Here is a 20,837-nt window from a genome sequence, read left to right on the forward strand (position 1 = left end):
GATCAGAGGAGAGTGTTGGGCTGGAGGTGACAGCTGATCAGAGGAGAGTGTTGGGCTGGAGGTGACAGCTGATCAGAGGAGAGTGTTGGGCTGGAGGTGACAGCTGATCAGAGGAGAGTGTTGGGCTGGAGGTGACAGCTGATCAGAGGAGAGTGTTGGGCTGGAGGTGACAGCTGATCAGAGGCGAGTGTTGGGCTGGAGGTGACAGCTGATCAGAGGAGAGTGTTGGGCTGGAGGTGACAGCTGATCAGAGGAGAGTGTTGGGCTGGAGGTGACAGCTGATCAGAGGAGAGTGTTGGGCAAAGGTTCTCATTAAAGTGGAAAGTTCCCAATGATTTCCACGTTTGCAGTGACTAAGTGTTGGGCTGGAGGTGACAGCTGATCAGAGGAGAGTGTTGGGCTGGAGGTGACAGCTGATCAGAGGAGAGTGTTGGGCTGGAGGTGACAGCTGATCAGAGGAGAGTGTTGGGCTGGAGGTGACAGCTGATCAGAGGAGAGTGTTGGGCTGGAGGTGACACATGGACAGGCTGTTCTCAGAGGAATTCCCCTACTGGGAGTCCCGCAATAGGATGGACACGGCCTACCGACCAGGACCGGTGTTATGGATTCCCATGACGTTCCCATGACGTTCCCATGACGTTCCCATGACGTTCCCATTCCAGTCAGACAAACTGCTGACTGGTGCGCCAGCTGTGACCTTGTTAACCTCTTACATCTATGGGGGCGCTATTTCATTTTTGGATGAAAAACGTTCCCGTTTTAAACAAGATATTTTGTCACAAAAAGATGCTCGACTATGCATATAATTGATAGCTTTCGAAAGAAAACACTCTGACGTGTCCAAAACTACCAAGATATTCTCTGTGCGTGCCCTAGAACGTGAGCTTCAGGCAAAACCAAGATGAGATGGCATCCAGGAAATGAGCAGGATTTTTGAGGCTCTGTTTTCCATTGTCTCCTTATATGGCTGTGAATGCGAGAGGAATGAGCCTGCCCTTTCTGTCGTTTCCCCAAGGTGTCTGCAGCATTGTGACGTATTTGTAGGCAGATCATTGGAAGATTGACCATAAGAGACCACATTTAACAGGTGTCCGCCCGGTGTCCTGCGCCGAAATTGGTGCGCAAAAGTCACCTGCCAGTATTTTTCCATGGGATACAGAGAGGAAAGCAAGCTTCCACGAACTGCATATCAATGAAGAGATATGTGAAAAAACACCTTGAGGATTGATTCCAAACAACGTTTGCCATGTTTCGGTTGATATTATGTAGTTAATCCGGAAAAAGTTTTACGTTGTAGGTGACTGAATTTTCGGTTCGTTTCGGTAGCCAGACGCAATGTAGAAAACGGAACGATTTCTCCTACACACAGACGCTTTCAGGAAAAACTGCGCATTTGGTATGTAACTGAGAGTCTCCTCATTGAAAACATCAGAAGCTCTTCAAAGGTAAATGATTTTATTTATTTGGTTATCTGGTTTTTGTGAAAATGTTGCGTGCTAAATGCTACTCAAAATGCTATGCTAGCTTTGCATACTCTTACACAAATTAGTCAATTTCTATGGTTCAAAAGCATATTTTGAAAATCTGAGATGACAGTGTTGTTAAGAAAAGGCTAAGCTTGAGAGCAGACACATTATTTTCATTTTATTTGCGATTTTCAGAAATCGTTAACGTTGCGTTATGCTAATGAGCCTGAGGCTTTAGTCACAAACCCGGATCCGGGGTGGGGAGTTTCAAGAAGTTAACCTTTGACCTAACGACCCATACCTATACAGAGGATATACCTCCGTGTGTCCTCCTACCCCCTTAAGATGGGACAGACTGACCTCACAAACAAACAAACGCTCCTCCAACCTCACAAACAAACAAACGCTTCTCCAACCTCACAAACAAACAAACGCTTCTCCAACCTCACAAACAAACAAACGCTTCTCCAACCTCACAAAGAGATCAGACAAACGCTTCTCCAACCTCACAAACAAACAAACGCTTCTCCAACCTCACAAACAAACAAACGCTTCTCCAACCTCACAAACAAACAAACACTTCTCCAACCTCACAAACAAACAAACGCTTCTCCAACCTCACAAAGAGATCAGACAAACGCTTCTCCAACCTCACAAACAAACAAACGCTTCTCCAACCTCACAAACAAACAAACGCTTCACCAACCTCACAAACAAACAAACGCTTCTCCAACCTCACAAACAAGCAAACGCTTCTCCAACCTCACAAACAAACAAAAGCTTCTCCAACCTCACAAACAAACAAACGCTTCTCCAACCTCACAAAGAGATCAGACAAACGCTTCTCCAACCTCACAAACAAACAAACGCTTCTCCAACCTCACAAACAAACAAACGCTTCACCAACCTCACAAACAAACAAACGCTTCACCAACCTCACAAACAAACAAACGCTTCTCCAACCTCACAAACAAACAAACGCTTCTCCAACCTCACAAACAAACAAACGCTTCTCCAACCTCACAAACAAACAAACGCTTCTCCAACCTCACAAAGAGATCAGACAAACGCTTCTCCAACCTCACAAACAAACAAACGCTTCTCCAACCTCACAAACAAACAAACGCTTCACCAACCTCACAAACAAACAAACGCTTCACCAACCTCACAAACAAACAAACGCTTCTCCAACCTCACAAACAAACAAACGCTTCTCCAACCTCACAAACAAACAAACGCTTCTCCAACCTCACAAACAAACAAACGCTTCTCCAACCTCACAAAGAGATCAGACAAACGCTTCTCCAACCTCACAAACAAACAAACGCTTCTCCAACCTCACAAACAAACAAACGCTTCACCAACCTCACAAACAAACAAACGCTTCACCAACCTCACAAACAAACAAACGCTTCTCCAACCTCACAAACAAACAAACGCTTCTCCAACCTCACAAACAAACAAACGCTTCTCCAACCTCACAAACAAACAAACGCTTCTCCAACCTCACAAAGAGATCAGACAGACGCTTCTCCAACCTCACAAAGAGATCAGACAAATGCTTGTGCAGAGAGCCGTAAAGAGAGGCCTCACGGTCTCTGACTGGCTGCTAACGAACTGAAGCCTCAACACGTAAAGACTCCTGTGTGGGAACCACTGTTTGGTCATGCAGACTGTGTTTAAATTATCAAAACTTGTCTCTACTCACAGATCAATGACCTAAACTTGTCTCTACTCACAGATCAATGACCTAAACTTGTCTCTACCCACAGATCAATGATCTAAACTTGTCTATACCCACAGATCAATGATCTAAACTTGTCTCTACTCACAGATCAATGACCCAAACGTGTCTATACCCACAGATCAATTAACTAAACTTGTCTATACCAAATAATCAATGACCTAAATGTGTCTTTACCCACAAATCAATGACCTAAACTCAAATCAATGACCTAAACTTCTCTATACCCACAGATCAAGGACCTAAATGTGTCTATACCCAATAATCGATGACCTAAACGTGTCTATACCCAATAATCAATGACCTAAACTTCTCTATACCCACAGATCGATGACCTAAACGTGTCTATACCCAATAATCGATGACCTAAACGTGTCTATACCCAATAATCAATGACTTCAACTCTGGCAGTACCGACTGACCCTGTCAAATGGTGGGGAAGTCCTGCCAGACACCGAGCATGGAAATGTAGAGGCAGAAAGGTTGAGATTTTATAGTTCCCTGTTCGCTTCAAAATGCCCTATAACTGATGAAAATATGATGCAACCACTACAGTTCAGAATTAATAAGGAAAACACTCTCAAAAACAGGGAGAGAAACTTCCAACAACAATATTTCAAACACGGAGCAGGGAGCAGAGGAGCAGAGGAGCAGAGGAGCAGGGGAGCAGGGGAGCAGAGGAGCAGGGGGCAGAGGAGCAGGGGAGCAGGGAGCAGGGGAGCAGGGAGCAGAGGAGCAGAGGAGCAGGAGGCAGGGAGGCGAGGAGGTTTTCAGTACTACTTTTGTGTGTGTGTGTGTGTGTGTGTGTGTGTGTGTGTGTGTGTGTGTGTGTGTGTGTGTGTGTGTGTGTGTGTGTGTGTGTGTGTGTGTGTGTGTGTGTGTGTGTGTGTGTGTGTGTGTGTGTGTGTGTGTGTGTGTGTGTGTGTGTGTGTGTGTGTGTCCCATAAACCTGTGCATTTGTCCCTCTAAGCGGAGGTCGTAAAGAAACCCACTTCCCTCCGGAATAGGAGAGGGCCTCCTCAGAGAAGAGGCCCAGAGAGCAGGCCAGACGTTTATTACTGTAGGACAGCGTCAATCACTCTGATATCCCGTTATGATGTCACCATGGAAGGAGAGAGGGAGAGGAGGAGGGACGGAGAGTCTCTCCCCTTTTCACTGGTCGGTAACAGTCATGCTGTTGCTGCTGAGTAATCCGGACAAACACCCAGCTGTGGGCTTTCTGGGAACACGCGTTCTGTTGGGTCTGGGTCTGGTCTGGGTCTGGTCTGGGTCTGGTCTGGGTCTGGTCTGGTCTGGTCTGGGTCTGGTCTGGGTCTGGTCTGGTCTGGTCTGGTCTGGGTCTGGTCTGGGTGGCTGAGCGGACCACCTGAGTGGGTATAGGAGGTTTTACATGTCTGGGTCTGGTCTGGTCTGGGTCTGGTCTGGGTCTGGTCTGGTCTGGTCTGGGTCTGGGTGGCTGGGCGGACCACCTGAGTGGGTATAGGAGATTTCACCTGTCTGGGTCTAGTCTGGTCTGGTCTGGGTCGGGTCTGGTCTGAGTCTGGGTCTAGTCTGGTCTGGTCTGGTCTGGTCTGGGTATGGTCTGGGTCTAGTCTGGTCTGGGTCTAGTCTGGTCTGGTCTGGTCTGGGTATGGTCTGGGTCTAGTCTGGTCTGGGTCTAGTCTGGTCTGGTCTGGTCTGGGTATGGTCTGGGTCTAGTCTGGTCTGGGTCTAGTCTGGTCTGGTCTGGGTCTGGTCTGGTCTGAGTCTGGTCTGGGTCTAGTCTGGTCTGGTCTGGTCTGGGTATGGTCTGGGTCTAGTCTGGTCTGGGTCTAGTCTGGTCTGGTCTGGTCTGGGTCTGGTTTGGGTCTGGTCTGTGTCTAGTCTGGTCTGGGTCTAGTCTGGTCTGGTCTGGTCTGGTCTGGTCTGGGTCTAGTCTGGTCTGGTCTGGTCTGGGTCTGGTTTGGGTCTGGTCTGTGTCTAGTCTGGTCTGGGTCTAGTCTGGTCTGGGTCTGGTCTGGGTCTGGATCTAGTCTGGTCTGGTCTGGGTCTGGTCTGGTCTGAGTCTGGTCTGGGTCTAGTCTGGTCTGGTCTGGTCTGGGTCTAGTCTGGTCTGGTCTGGTCTGGGTCTGGTCTGGGTCTAGTCTGGTCTGGTCTGGTCTGGGTCTGGTTTGGGTCTGGTCTGTGTCTAGTCTGGTCTGGGTCTAGTCTGGTCTGGTCTGGTCTGGTCTGGGTCTGGTCTGGGTCTAGTCTGGTCTGGTCTGGGTCTGGTCTGGGTCTAGTCTGGTCTGGGTCTGGTCTGGTCTGGTCTGGGTCTGGTCTGGTCTGGGTCTGGGTCTAATCTGATCTGGGTCTAATCTGGTCTGGGTCTGGGTCTAATCTGGTCTGGGTCTCATCTGGTCTGGGTCTGGTCTGGGTCTGGGTCTAATCTGGTCTGGGTCTGGTTCTAATCTGGTCTGGGTCTGGTTCTAATCTGGTCTGGGTCTGGTCTGGGTCTGGGTCTAATCTGGTCTGGGTCTAATCTGGTCTGGGTCTGGGTTTAATCTGGTCTGGGTCTGGGTCTGGGTCTGGTCTGGGTCTGGGTCTGGGTCTAATCTGGTCTTGGTCTGGTTCTAATCTGGTCTGGGTCTGGTTCTAATCTGGTCTGGGTCTGGTCTGGGTCTGGTCTGGGTCTGGGTCTAATCTGGTCTGGGTCTGGGTCTTGTCTGGTCTGGGTCTGGTCTAGGTCTAGTCTTGTCTGGTTCTGGGTCTGGGTCCGGGTCTGGTCTGGTCTGGGTGGCTGGGCGGACCACCTGAGTGGGTATAGAAGGTTTCACCTGTCTGGGTCTGGTCTGGTCTAGGTCTGGTCTGGACTGAGGGTTTCTTCACTGGTGTGTAGCCTACAGAACAACAGATCTTCAGACGATCCCCAGGGCTTCCTCCACACCATTGGTATGGGGTTAGTCATAGTGGAGAGGAAGACATAGTGAGGGAAAGAAAGAATGGTTATGGACGGTGACAGAGTGACTTGAGTCTCCTGGATGGTTATGGACGGTGACAGAGTGACTTGAGTCTCCTGGATGGTTATGGACGGTGACAGAGTGACTTGAGTCTCCTGGATGGTTATGGACGGTGAGAGAGTGACTTGAGTCTCCTGGATGGTTATGGATGGTGACAGAGTGACTTGAGTCTCCTGGATGGTTATGGATGGTGACAGAGTGACTTGAGTCTCCTGGATGGTTATGGATGGTGACAGAGTGACTTGAGTCTCCTGGATGGTTATGGACGGTGACAGAGTGACTTGAGTCTCCTGGATGTTTATGGACGGTGACAGAGTGACTTGAGTCTCCTGGATGGTTATGGACGGTGACAGAGTGACTTGAGTCTCATGGATGGTTATGGACGGTGACAGAATCATGAATCTCCTGGATGGTTATGGATGGTGACAGAGTGACTTGAGTCTCCTGCATGGTTATGGACGGTGACAGAGTGACTTGAGTCTCCTGGATGTTTATGGACGGTGACAGAGTGACTTGAGTCTCCTGGATGGTTATGGACAGTGACAGAGTGACTTGAGTCTCCTGGATGGTTATGGACAGTGACAGAATCATGAGTCTCCTGGATGGTTATGGGCGGTGACAGAGTGACTTGAGTCTCCTGGATGGTTATGGACGGTGACAGAGTGACTTGAGTCTCCTGGATGGTTATGGATGGTGACAGAGTGACTTGAGTCTCCTGGATGGTTATGGACGGTGACAGAGTGACTTGAGTCTACTGGATGGTTATGGACGGTGACAGAGTGACTTGAGTCTCCTGGATGGTTATGGATGGTGACAGAGTGACTTGAGTCTCCTGGATGGTTATGGATGGTGACAGAGTGACTTGAGTCTCCTGGATGGTTATGGACGGTGACAGAGTGACTTGAGTCTCCTGGATGGTTATGGATGGTGACAGAGTGACTTGAGTCTCCTGGATGGTTATGGACGGTGACAGAGTGACTTGAGTCTCCTGGATGGTTATGGACGATGACAGAGTGACTTGAGTCTCCTGGATGGTTATGGACGGTGACAGAATCATGAGTCTCCTGGATGGTTATGGATGGTGACAGAGTGACTTGAGTCTCCTGGATGGTTATGGACGGTGACAGAGTGACTTGAGTCTCCTGGATGGTTATGGACGGTGACAGAGTGACTTGAGTCTCCTGGATGGTTATGGACGATGACAGAGTGACTTGAGTCTCCTGGATGGTTATGGACGGTGACAGAGTGACTTGAGTCTCCTGGATGGTTATGGATGGTGACACTGACTTGAGTCTCCTGGATGGTTATGGACTGTGACACTGACTTGAGTCTCCTGGATGGTTATGGACTGTGACACTGACTTGAGTCTCCTGGATGGTTATGGACTGTGACACTGACTTGAGTCTCCTGGATGGTGATGGACTGTGACACTGACTTGAGTCTCCTGGATGGTTATGGACTGTGACACTGACTTGAGTCTCCTGGATGGTTATGGATGGTGACAGTGACTTGAGTCTCCTGGATGGTTATGGATGGTGACAGAGTGACTTGAGTCTCCTGGGTGGTTATGGACGGTGACAGAGTGACTTGAGTCTCCTGGATGGTTATGGATGGTGACAGAGTGACTTGAGTCTCCTGGGTGGTTATGGACGGTGACAGAGTGACTTGAGTCTCCTGGATGGTTATGGATGGTGACAGAGTGACTTGAGTCTCCTGGGTGGTTATGGACGGTGAGTGGTCACCACCTGCCAACTGGATTCTCAGTTTCTCACATGTTCATGGTGTTCCTGTGAGTGTGTGTGTGTGTGTGTGTGTGTGTGTGTGTGTGTGTGTGTGTGTGTGTGTGTGTGTGTGTGTGTGTGTGTGTGTGTGTGTGTGTGTGTGTGTGTGTGTGTGTGTGTGTGTTTATGTGTGTGTGTGTGTGTGTGTGTTTATGTGTGTGTGTGTTTATGTGTGTGTGTGTGTGTGTGTGTGTGCGTGTGCGTGTGTGTGTGTTTGTGTGTGTGTCATCTTGGGAGAGAGAGAGAGACGGATATAGAGAGAAAGAGAGAGACAGAGAGAGAGGGGAGAGGGAGGGAGAGCGACAAAGAGAGAGAGAGAGGTGAGAGCGAGAGAGACATGTCGTCATACCGTCTCTGGCCTTAAGAGGGCGCTGTGCTGAATTGAAGGTGAGAGGGTTGGGGCGACAGTACAGTAGTTACTTGGGACTTCATGAGGATGACATTACATCATTCATTGGAAAGTTTTGTTCAGTCGAAGGTGTGGAAAAATGAATGTAAAGTCCTTCAGCAGAGTTATTTAAAGACCCAATCAGAAGGCAGGAATGTGCTCTCCCTGATACTAACAGTCAGCAGCCCACCCTCTGACAGGGATCAGTCCCAAATGGCCCCCTATTCCCTATGTAGGGCACTACTTTTACCAGAGCCCTATGAGCCGTAGTCTAAGGTAGTGCACTACATAGGGAATAGGGTGCCGTTTGGGACTCCTCCGGGTTTTCCTGGACCCATGGACCGTTGGACCGGCGGATTGAATACTCTTAGTTGTTTAGGCAGGGGTTTTGGAAATGTTTTTGAGTACTTAAGGTCACCAGGTTTCTAGAATAGGAAAATAGGCCATGTTTTTTACCTCAAAGTGTTTGATTGTGAAGCAAAAAAGAGAAAGCCGATCTGTGTGTGGACTTGATGACAGTTTGGAGTGAGCGCAGAGGCACTGACACTGTGATCTCACAACATTACCACACTCTGGGGGTTTTCAGATCAGCTGACTAGTAGTACTGCTATCCCTGCCACGAGCAGAAGGAGTCTAACAGGAAGCTTAGAGTGGAAGACAGCACCTGGAAGACAGCACCTGGAAGACAGCACCTGGCTACACACTGGCAGAGAGAGGTTTCAGAGGTTCATCTCCTGGACTTATCAACAGGTGAACCACAGCTCCAGGTGAACCACAGCTCCAGGTGAACCACAGCTCCAGGTGAGACCACAGCTCCAGGTGAGACCACAGCTCCAGGTGAACCACAGCTCCAGGTGAACCACAGCTCCAGGTGAACCACAGCTCCAGGTGAGACCACAGCTCCAGGTGAGACCACAGCTCCAGGTGAGACCACAGCTCCAGGTGAACCACAGCTCCAGGTGAGACCACAGCTCCCGGTGAGACCACAGCTCCAGGTGAACCACAGCTCCAGGTGAGACCACAGCTCCAGGTGAGACCACAGCTCCAGGTGAGACCACAGCTCCAGGTGAGACCACAGCTCCAGGTGAACCACAGCTCCAGGTGAACCACAGCTCCAGGTGAGACCACAGCTCCAGGTGAGACCACAGCTCCAGGTGAGACCACAGCTCCAGGTGAACCACAGCTCCAGGTGAACCACAGCTCCAGGTGAGACCACAGCTCCAGGTGAGACCACAGCTCCAGGTGAGACCACAGCTCCAGGTGAGACCACAGCTCCAGGTGAACCACAGCTTCAGAGAGCTGGGTTGTGGGTGAGGAGATGGGGATGAGTGTCGTGAACACACCTCCAGGGCATCAATCACCTGGATGGTTACCTGACATCCTCACACTGCTACAGAGCCCATACCAGTACGACTACATTAGCCTAGCATGTTGCTACCTCCCTGGATAAATGACCCATCACACTGCTACAGAACCCATACCAGTATGACTACATTAGCCTAGCATGTTGCTACCTCCCTGGATAAATGACCCCATCACACTGCTACAGAGCCCCTACCAGTATGACTACATTAGCCTAGCATGTTGCTACCTCCCTGGATAAATGACCCCATCACACTACTACAGAACCCATACCAGTACGACTACATTAGCCTAGCATGTTGCTACCTCCCTGGATAAATGACCCCATCACACTGCTACAGAACCCATACCAGTATGACTACATTAGACTAGCATGTCGCTACCTCCCTGGATAAATGACCCATCACACTGCTACAGAGCCCATACCAGTATGACTACATTAGCCTAGCATGTCGCTACCTCCCTGGATAAATGACCCCATCACACTGCTACAGAACCCATACCAGTATGACTACATTAGCCTAGCATGTCGCTACCTCCCTGGATAGATGACCCCATCACACTGCTACAGAACCTATACCAGTATGACTACATTAGCCTAGCATGTCGCTCCCTCCCTGGATAAATGACCCCATCACACTACTACAGAACCTATACCAGTATGACTACATTAGCCTAGCATGTCGCTACCTCCCTGGATAAATGACCCCATCACACTGCTACTTCTTACATATTTCCAGAAGCCAAGCATTGAGGTGGGCTACCCAAGTTCCAGGGGGTGTAGAGTGGTGACAGCCAGCGTGTCGACCTGGTCCGCAGACCAGCTCCATCATAGCTGTACGACTGGAGAGAGGAGAACAGGAGGCTGGGAGTGGGACCTCCCACTGTGAAGCAAGAACAGGAGGCTGGGAGTGGGACCTCCCACTGTGAAGCAGGGAGAGGAGGCTGGGAGTGGGACCTCCCACTGTGAAGCAGGGAGAGGAGGCTGGGAGTGGGACCAGACTATTACCCAGACTATTACCCAGTCTAGCAGGAACAAGAGGGGGACCTCCCGCTGTGAAGCAGGAACAAGAGACTGGGAGTGGGACCTCCCGCTGTGAAGCAGGGAGAGGAGGCTGGGAGTGGGACCAGACTATTACCCAGACTATTACCCAGACTATTACCCAGTCTAGCAGGAACAAGAGGGGGACCTCCCGCTGTGAAGCAGGAACAAGAGACTGGGAGTGGGACCTCCCGCTGTGAAGCAGGGAGAGGAGGCTGGGAGTGGGACCAGACTATTACCCAGACTATTACCCAGTCTAGCAGGAACAAGAGGGGGACCTCCTGCTGTGAAGCAGGAACAGGAGGCTGGGACGGGGACCTCCCACTGTGAAGCAGGAACAAGAGGGGGACCTCCCGCTGTGAAGCAGGAACAAGAGGGGGACCTCCCGCTGTGAAGCAGGAACAAGAGGGGGACCTCCCGCTGTGAAGCAAGAACAGGAGGCTGGGAGTGGGACCTCCCACTGTGAAGCAAGAACAGGAGGCTGGGAGTGGGACCTCCCACTGTGAAGCAAGAACAGGAGGCTGGGAGTGGGACCTCCCACTGTGAAGCAAGAACAGGAGGCTGGGAGTGGGACCTCCCACTGTGAAGCAAGAACAGGAGGCTGGGAGTGGGACCTCCCACTGTGAAGCAAGAACAGGAGGCTGGGAGTGGGACCTCCCACTGTGAAGCAAGAACAGGAGGCTGGGAGTGGGACCTCCCACTGTGAAGCAAGAACAGGAGGCTGGGAGTGGGACCTCCCACTGTGAAGCAAGAACAGGAGGCTGGGAGTGGGACCAGACTATTACCCAGACTATTACCCAGACTATTACCCAGACTATTACCCAGACTATTACCCAGTCTATTACCCAGTCTATTACCCAGTATATTATCCAGTCTATTATCCAGACTATTACCCAGTCTATTACCCAGTCTATTACCCAGTCTATTACCCAGTCTATTACCCAGTCTATTACCCAGTCTATTACCCAGACTATTACCCAGTCTATTACCCAGTCTATTACCCAGTCTATTACCCAGTCTATTACCCAGTCTATTACCCAGTCTATTATCCAGTCTATTACCCAGTCTATTACCCATTACTATTACCCAGTCTATTACCCAGACTATTACCCAGTCTATTACCCAGACTATTACCCAGTCTATTACCCAGTCTATTACCCAGTCTATTACCCAGTATATTATCCAGTCTATTACCCAGTCTATTACCCAGACTATTACCCAGTCTATTACCCAGTCTATTACCCAGTCTATTACCCAGTCTATTACCCAGTCTATTATCCAGTCTATTACCCAGTCTATTACCCATTACTATTACCCAGTCTATTACCCAGACTATTACCCAGACTATTACCCAGTCTATTACCCAGTCTATTACCCAGTCTATTACCCAGACTATTACCCAGACTATTACCCAGTCTATTACCCAGTCTATTACCCAGACTATTACCCAGTCTATTACCCAGACTATTACCCAGTCTATTACCCAGACTATTACCCAGACTATTACCCAGTCTATTACCCAGTCTATTATCCAGTCTATTACCCAGTCTATTACCCAGACTATTACCCAGACTATTACCCAGTCTATTACCCAGTCTATTATCCAGTCTATTACCCAGTCTATTACCCAGACTATTACCCAGTCTATTACCCAGTCTATTATCCAGTCTATTACCCAGTCTATTACCCATTACTATTACCCAGTCTATTACCCAGTCTATTACCCAGTCTATTACCCAGACTATTACCCAGACTATTACCCAGTCTATTACCCAGTCTATTACCCAGACTATTACCCAGTCTATTACCCAGACTATTATCCAGTCTATTACCCAGTCTATTACCCATTACTATTACCCAGTCTATTACCCAGTCTATTACCCAGTCTATTACCCAGTCTATTACCCATTACTATTACCCAGTCTATTACCCAGTCTATTACCCATTACTATTACCCAGTCTATTACCCAGTCTATTACCCATTACTATTACCCAGTCTATTACCCAGTTTATGTATCTCCAAAGGAACAGAGCAGGGTAGAATCTAGCTTAATAAGGTTTTTAATGTCTTTAAGGTTTTAGTATCTCTGACAATAGAGACATGAGGACCCAGCTTATTGGTTATTAAGGTTTTAGTATCTCTGACAATAGAGACATGAGGACCCAGCTTATTGGTTATTAAGGTCTTTAAGGTATTAGTATATCTGACAATAGAGACATGAGGACCCAGTTTATTGGTTATTAAGGTTTTAGTATCTCTGACAATAGAGACATGAGGACCCAGCTTATTGGTTATTAAGGTCTTTAAGGTTTTAGTATCTCTGACAATAGAGACATGAGGACCCAGTTTATTGGTTATTAAGGTTTTAGTATCTCTGACAATAGAGACATGAGGACCCAGCTTTTGGTTATTAAGGTCTTTGTGGTATCAATATCTGCCAATAGAGACATGAGGACCCAGCTTATTGGTTATTAAGGTCTTTGTGGTATCAATACCTGCCAATAGAGACATGAGGACCCAGCTTATTGGTTATTAAGGTCTTTGTGGTATTAGTATCTCTGACAATAGAGACATGAGGACCCAGTTTATTGGTTATTAAGGTCTTTGTGGTATCAATACCTGCCAATAGGTGGTTTTGTAACACGTGAAATGCATAGGAGGTTTGGAGCTCACAGGAAGCATTTCCCGACACCCGCAATATTTAATTTATTTAACCTTTATTCAACCTTTATTTAACCTTGATTCAACGAGGAAAGTCAGTTAATTTCTTATTTACAATGACAGCCTAAACCCTGGCCAACCCCGGAAGACTCCGGGCCAGTTGTGCGCCGCCCTATGGGACTCCCAATCACGGCCGGCCGTGACGCAGCCTGGGATAACATCTGCTAAATATGCGTACGTGACCAACAACATTTGATTTGATTTGTCCTGTTCTGGAATAAGTAGTTACACCACCAATCAAATGCCAACCCCGCCCCCCGCCCCGCCCCTATCCACTTCCCTGATGATCTTTCCCCGGCCTGCTGAAGTTGGTGGAGACCCAAAACATCTATTACAGTATAGGAGGGGAATTGTGGCTGCCAGCTCGGCTGCTGGGGGCTGATGTGTCTTGGCTGGGTTCTCTGCTGTATTCAGACCACACAGGGCCCAGCCTCTAACACTACACAGCGATACAATTTCCTCTTGGAAATATTTTGTTACTGTTCGTGTCCACCAAGCTCATCTGTCTCTGTGAGAACATTTCCCGTATGTGTGTGTGGGTGTGTGTGTGTGTGTGTGGGTGTGTGTGTGTGTGGGGGGGGTGTGCGTTCACGAGTGTGTGCTCTGCTCAAAGCGTGGCCTTATGGGTCTAATTGAATGACCATGTTGTGGGTGGAGAGGTGATGTTTGATGTGGTTCCTACAGGCACCACTCAGGTATCTCTTATTGTCTTTAGGGGGTGGAGAGGTGGTGTAAGTCTCTACGGTGACGTCTCTACGGCGACGTCTCTACAGCGACTGATATGACCACCCTACATGAATACCATTGATATGACCACTCTATATGAATACCACTGATATGACCACCCTATATGAATACCACTGATACCCTATATGAATACCACTGACCACCCTATATGAATACCACTGATATGACCACCCTATATGAATACCACTGATACCCTATATGAATACCACTGATATGACCACCCTATATGAATACCATTGATACCCTATATGAATACCACTGATACAACCACCCTATGTGAATACCACTGATATGACCACCCTATGTGAATACCACTGATACCCTATATGAATACCACTGATATGACCACTCTATATGAATACCACTGATATGACCACCCTATATGAATACCACTGATACCCTATATGAATACCACTGATATGACAACCCTATATGAATACCACTGATATGACCACCCTATATGAATACCACTGATACCCTATATGAATACCACTGATATGACCACCCTATATGAATACCACTGATATGACCACCCTATATGAATACCACTGATACCCTATATGAATACCACTGATATGACCACCCTATATGAATACCACTGATATGACCACCCTATATGAATACCACTGATACCCTATATGAATACCACTGATATGACCACCCTATGTGAATACCACTGATATGACCACCCTATGTGAATACCACTGATACCCTATATGAATACCACTGATATGACCACTCTATATGAATACCACTGATATGACCACCCTATATGAATACCACTGATACCCTATATGAATACCACTGATATGACCACCCTATATGAATACCATTGATACCCTATATGAATACCACTGATACAACCACCCTATGTGAATACCACTGATATGACCACCCTATGTGAATACCACTGATACCCTATATGAATACCACTGATATGACCACTCTATATGAATACCACTGATATGACCACCCTATATGAATACCACTGATACCCTATATGAATACCACTGATATGACCACCCTATATGAATACCACTGATATGACCACCCTATATGAATACCACTGATACCCTATATGAATACCACTGATATGACCACCCTATATGAATACCACTGATATGACCACCCTATATGAATACCACTGATACCCTATATGAATACCACTGATATGACCACCCTATATGAATACCACTGATATGACCACCCTATATGAATACCACTGATACCCTATATGAATACCACTGATATGACCACCCTATGTGAATACCACTGATATGACCACCCTATGTGAATACCACTGATACCCTATATGAATACCACTGATATGACCACTCTATATGAATACCACTGATATGACCACCCTATATGAATACCACTGATACCCTATATGAATACCACTGATATGACCACCCTATATGAATACCACTGATATGACCACCCTATATGAATACCACTGATACCCTATATGAATACCACTGATATGACCACCCTATATGAATACCACTGATATGACCACCCTATATGAATACCACTGATACCCTATATGAATACCACTGATATGACCACCCTATATTAATACCACTGATACTATATATGAATACCACTGATATGACCACCCTATATGAATACCACTGATATGACCACCCTATATGAATACCACTGATACCCTATATGAATACCACTGATATGACCACCCTATATGAATACCATTGATACCCTATATGAATACCACTGATACAACCACCCTATGTGAATACCACTGATATGACCACCCTATGTGAATACCACTGATACCCTATATGAATACCACTGATATGACCACTCTATATGAATACCACTGATATGACCACCCTATATGAATACCACTGATACCCTATATGAATACCACTGATATGACCACCCTATATGAATACCACTGATATGACCACCCTATATGAATACCACTGATACCCTATATGAATACCACTGATATGACCACCCTATATGAATACCACTGATATGACCACCCTATATGAATACCACTGATACCCTATATGAATACCACTGATATGACCACCCTATATGAATACCACTGATATGACCACCCTATATGAATACCACTGATACCCTATATGAATACCACTGATATGACCACCCTATGTGAATACCACTGATATGACCACCCTATGTGAATACCACTGATACCCTATATGAATACCACTGATATGACCACTCTATATGAATACCACTGATATGACCACCCTATATGAATACCACTGATACCCTATATGAATACCACTGATATGACCACCCTATATGAATACCACTGATATGACCACCCTATATGAATACCACTGATACCCTATATGAATACCACTGATATGACCACCCTATATGAATACCACTGATATGACCACCCTATATGAATACCACTGATACCCTATATGAATACCACTGATATGACCACCCTATATTAATACCACTGATACTATATATGAATACCACTGATATGACCACCCTATATGAATACCACTGATATGACCACCCTATATGAATACCACTGATACCCTATGTGAATACCACTGATATGACCACCCTATATGAATACCACTGATATGACCACCCTATATGAATACCACTGATATGACCACCCTATATGAATACCACTGATATGACCACCCTATATGAATACCACTGATATGACCACCCTATGTGAATACTGCTGATATGACCACCCTATATGAATACCACTTATACCCTATATGAATACCACTGATATGACCACCCTGTATGAATACCACTGATACAACCACCCTATATGAATACCACTGATATGACCACTCTATATGAATAACACTGATACCCTATGTGAATACCACTGATACCCTGTATGAATACCACTGATACAACCACCCTATATGAATACCACTGATATGACCACCCTATGTGAATACCACTGATACCCTATGTGAATACCACTGATACAACCACCCTATATGAATACCACTGATATGACCACCCTATATGAATACCACTGATATGACCACCCTATATGAATACCACTGATACCCTATGTGAATACCACTGATACAACCACCCTATATGAATACCACTGATATGACCACTCTATATGAATACCACTGATATGACCACCCTATATGAATACCACTGATACCCTATGTGAATACCACTGATATGACCACCCTATATGAATACCACTGATATGACCACCCTATATTAATACCACTGATACTATATATGAATACCACTGATATGACCACCCTATATGAATACCACTGATATGACCACCCTATATGAATACCACTGATACCCTATGTGAATACCACTGATATGACCACCCTATATGAATACCACTGATATGACCACCCTATGTGAATACCACTGATATGACCACTCTATATGAATACCACTGATACCCTATATGAATACCACTGATACCCTGTATGAATACCACTGATATGACCACCCTATATGAATACCACTGATATGACCACCCTATATGAATACCACTGATATGACCACCCTATATGAATACCACTGATATGACCACCCTATATGAATACCACTGATATGACCACCCTATGTGAATACTGCTGATATGACCACCCTATATGAATACCACTTATACCCTATATGAATACCACTGATATGACCACCCTGTATGAATACCACTGATACAACCACCCTATATGAATACCACTGATATGACCACTCTATATGAAAACCACTGATACCCTATGTGAATACCACTGATACCCTGTATGAATACCACTGATATGACCACCCTATGTGAATACCACTGATACCCTATGTGAATACCACTGATACAACCACCCTATATGAATACCACTGATATGACCACCCTATATGAATACCACTGATATGACCACTCTATATGAATATCACTGATACCCTATATGAATACCACTGATACCCTATGTGAATACCACTGATACCCTATGTGAATACCACTGATATGACCACCCTATATGAATACCACTGATATGACCACCCTATATGAATACCACTGATATGACCACTCTATATGAATACCACTGATATGACCACCCTATATGAATACCACTGATACATTTACATTTACGTTTAAGTCATTTAGCAGACGCTCTTATCCAGAGCGACTTACAAATTACCTATGTGAATACCACTGATATGACCACCCTATGTGAATACCACTGATATGACAACCCTATAAGAATACCACTGATATGACCACTCTATATGAATACCACTGATACCCTATGTGAATACCACTGATATGACCACCCTATATGAATACCACTGATATGACCACCCTATATGAATACCACTGATATGACCACCCTATATGAATACCACTGATATGACCACCCTATGTGAATACTGCTGATATGACCACCCTATATGAATACCACTTATACCCTATATGAATACCACTGATATGACCACCCTGTATGAATACCACTGATACAACCACCCTATATGAATACCACTGATATGACCACTCTATATGAATAACACTGATACCCTATGTGAATACCACTGATACCCTGTATGAATACCACTGATACAACCACCCTATATGAATACCACTGATATGACCACCCTATGTGAATACCACTGATACCCTATGTGAATACCACTGATACAACCACCCTATATGAATACCACTGATATGACCACCCTATATGAATACCACTGATATGACCACCCTATATGAATACCACTGATACCCTATGTGAATACCACTGATACAACCACCCTATATGAATACCACTGATATGACCACTCTATATGAATACCACTGATATGACCACCCTATATGAATACCACTGATACCCTATGTGAATACCACTGATATGACCACCCTATATGAATACCACTGATATGACCACCCTATATTAATACCACTGATACTATATATGAATACCACTGATATGACCACCCTATATGAATACCACTGATATGACCACCCTATATGAATACCACTGATACCCTATGTGAATACCACTGATATGACCACCCTATATGAATACCACTGATATGACCACCCTATGTGAATACCACTGATATGACCACTCTATATGAATACCACTGATACACTATATGAATACCACTGATACCCTGTATGAATACCACTGATATGACCACCCTATATGAATACCACTGATATGACCACCCTATATGAATACCACTGATATGACCACCCTATATGAATACCACTGATATGACCACCCTATATGAATACCACTGATATGACCACCCTATGTGAATACTGCTGATATGACCACCCTATATGAATACCACTTATACCCTATATGAATACCACTGATATGACCACCCTGTATGAATACCACTGATACAACCACCCTATATGAATACCACTGATATGACCACTCTATATGAAAACCACTGATACCCTATGTGAATACCACTGATACCCTGTATGAATACCACTGATATGACCACCCTATGTGAATACCACTGATACCCTATGTGAATACCACTGATACAACCACCCTATATGAATACCACTGATATGACCACCCTATATGAATACCACTGATATGACCACTCTATATGAATATCACTGATACCCTATATGAATACCACTGATACCCTATGTGAATACCACTGATACCCTATGTGAATACCACTGATATGACCACCCTATATGAATACCACTGATATGACCACCCTATATGAATACCACTGATATGACCACTCTATATGAATACCACTGATATGACCACCCTATATGAATACCACTGATACATTTACATTTACGTTTAAGTCATTTAGCAGACGCTCTTATCCAGAGCGACTTACAAATTACCTATGTGAATACCACTGATATGACCACCCTATGTGAATACCACTGATATGACAACCCTATAAGAATACCACTGATATGACCACTCTATATGAATACCACTGATACCCTATGTGAATACCACTGATATGACCACCCTATGTGAATACCACTGATATGACCACACTATATGAATACTGCTGATATGACCACCCTATATGAATACCACTGATACCCTATATGAATACCACTGATATGACCACCCTATATGAATACCACTGATATGACCACCCTATGTGAATACCACTGATATGACCACCCTATATGAATACCGCTGATATGACGACCCTATATGAATACCACTGATACCCTATATGAATACCACAGATATGACCACCCTATATGAATACCACTGATATGACCACCCTATGTGAATACTGCTGATATGACCACCCTATATGAATACCACTTATACCCTATATGAATACCACTGATATGACCACACTATATTAATACCACTGATACTATATATGAATAACACTGATATGACCACCCTATATGAATACCACTGATATGACCACCCTATGTGAATACCACTGATACCCTATATGAATACCACTGATATGACCACTCTATATGAATACCACTGATATGACCACCCTATATGAATACCACTGATACCCTATATGAATACCACTGATATGACCACCCTATATGAATACCACTGATATGACCACCCTATGTGAATACCACTGATACCCTATATGAATACCACTGATACCCTATATGAATACC

The sequence above is a fragment of the Oncorhynchus masou genome, chromosome 27 (genome assembly GCF_036934945.1).
Source record: "Oncorhynchus masou masou isolate Uvic2021 chromosome 27, UVic_Omas_1.1, whole genome shotgun sequence".
In the NCBI taxonomy this organism is placed as follows: Eukaryota; Metazoa; Chordata; class Actinopteri; order Salmoniformes; family Salmonidae; genus Oncorhynchus; species Oncorhynchus masou.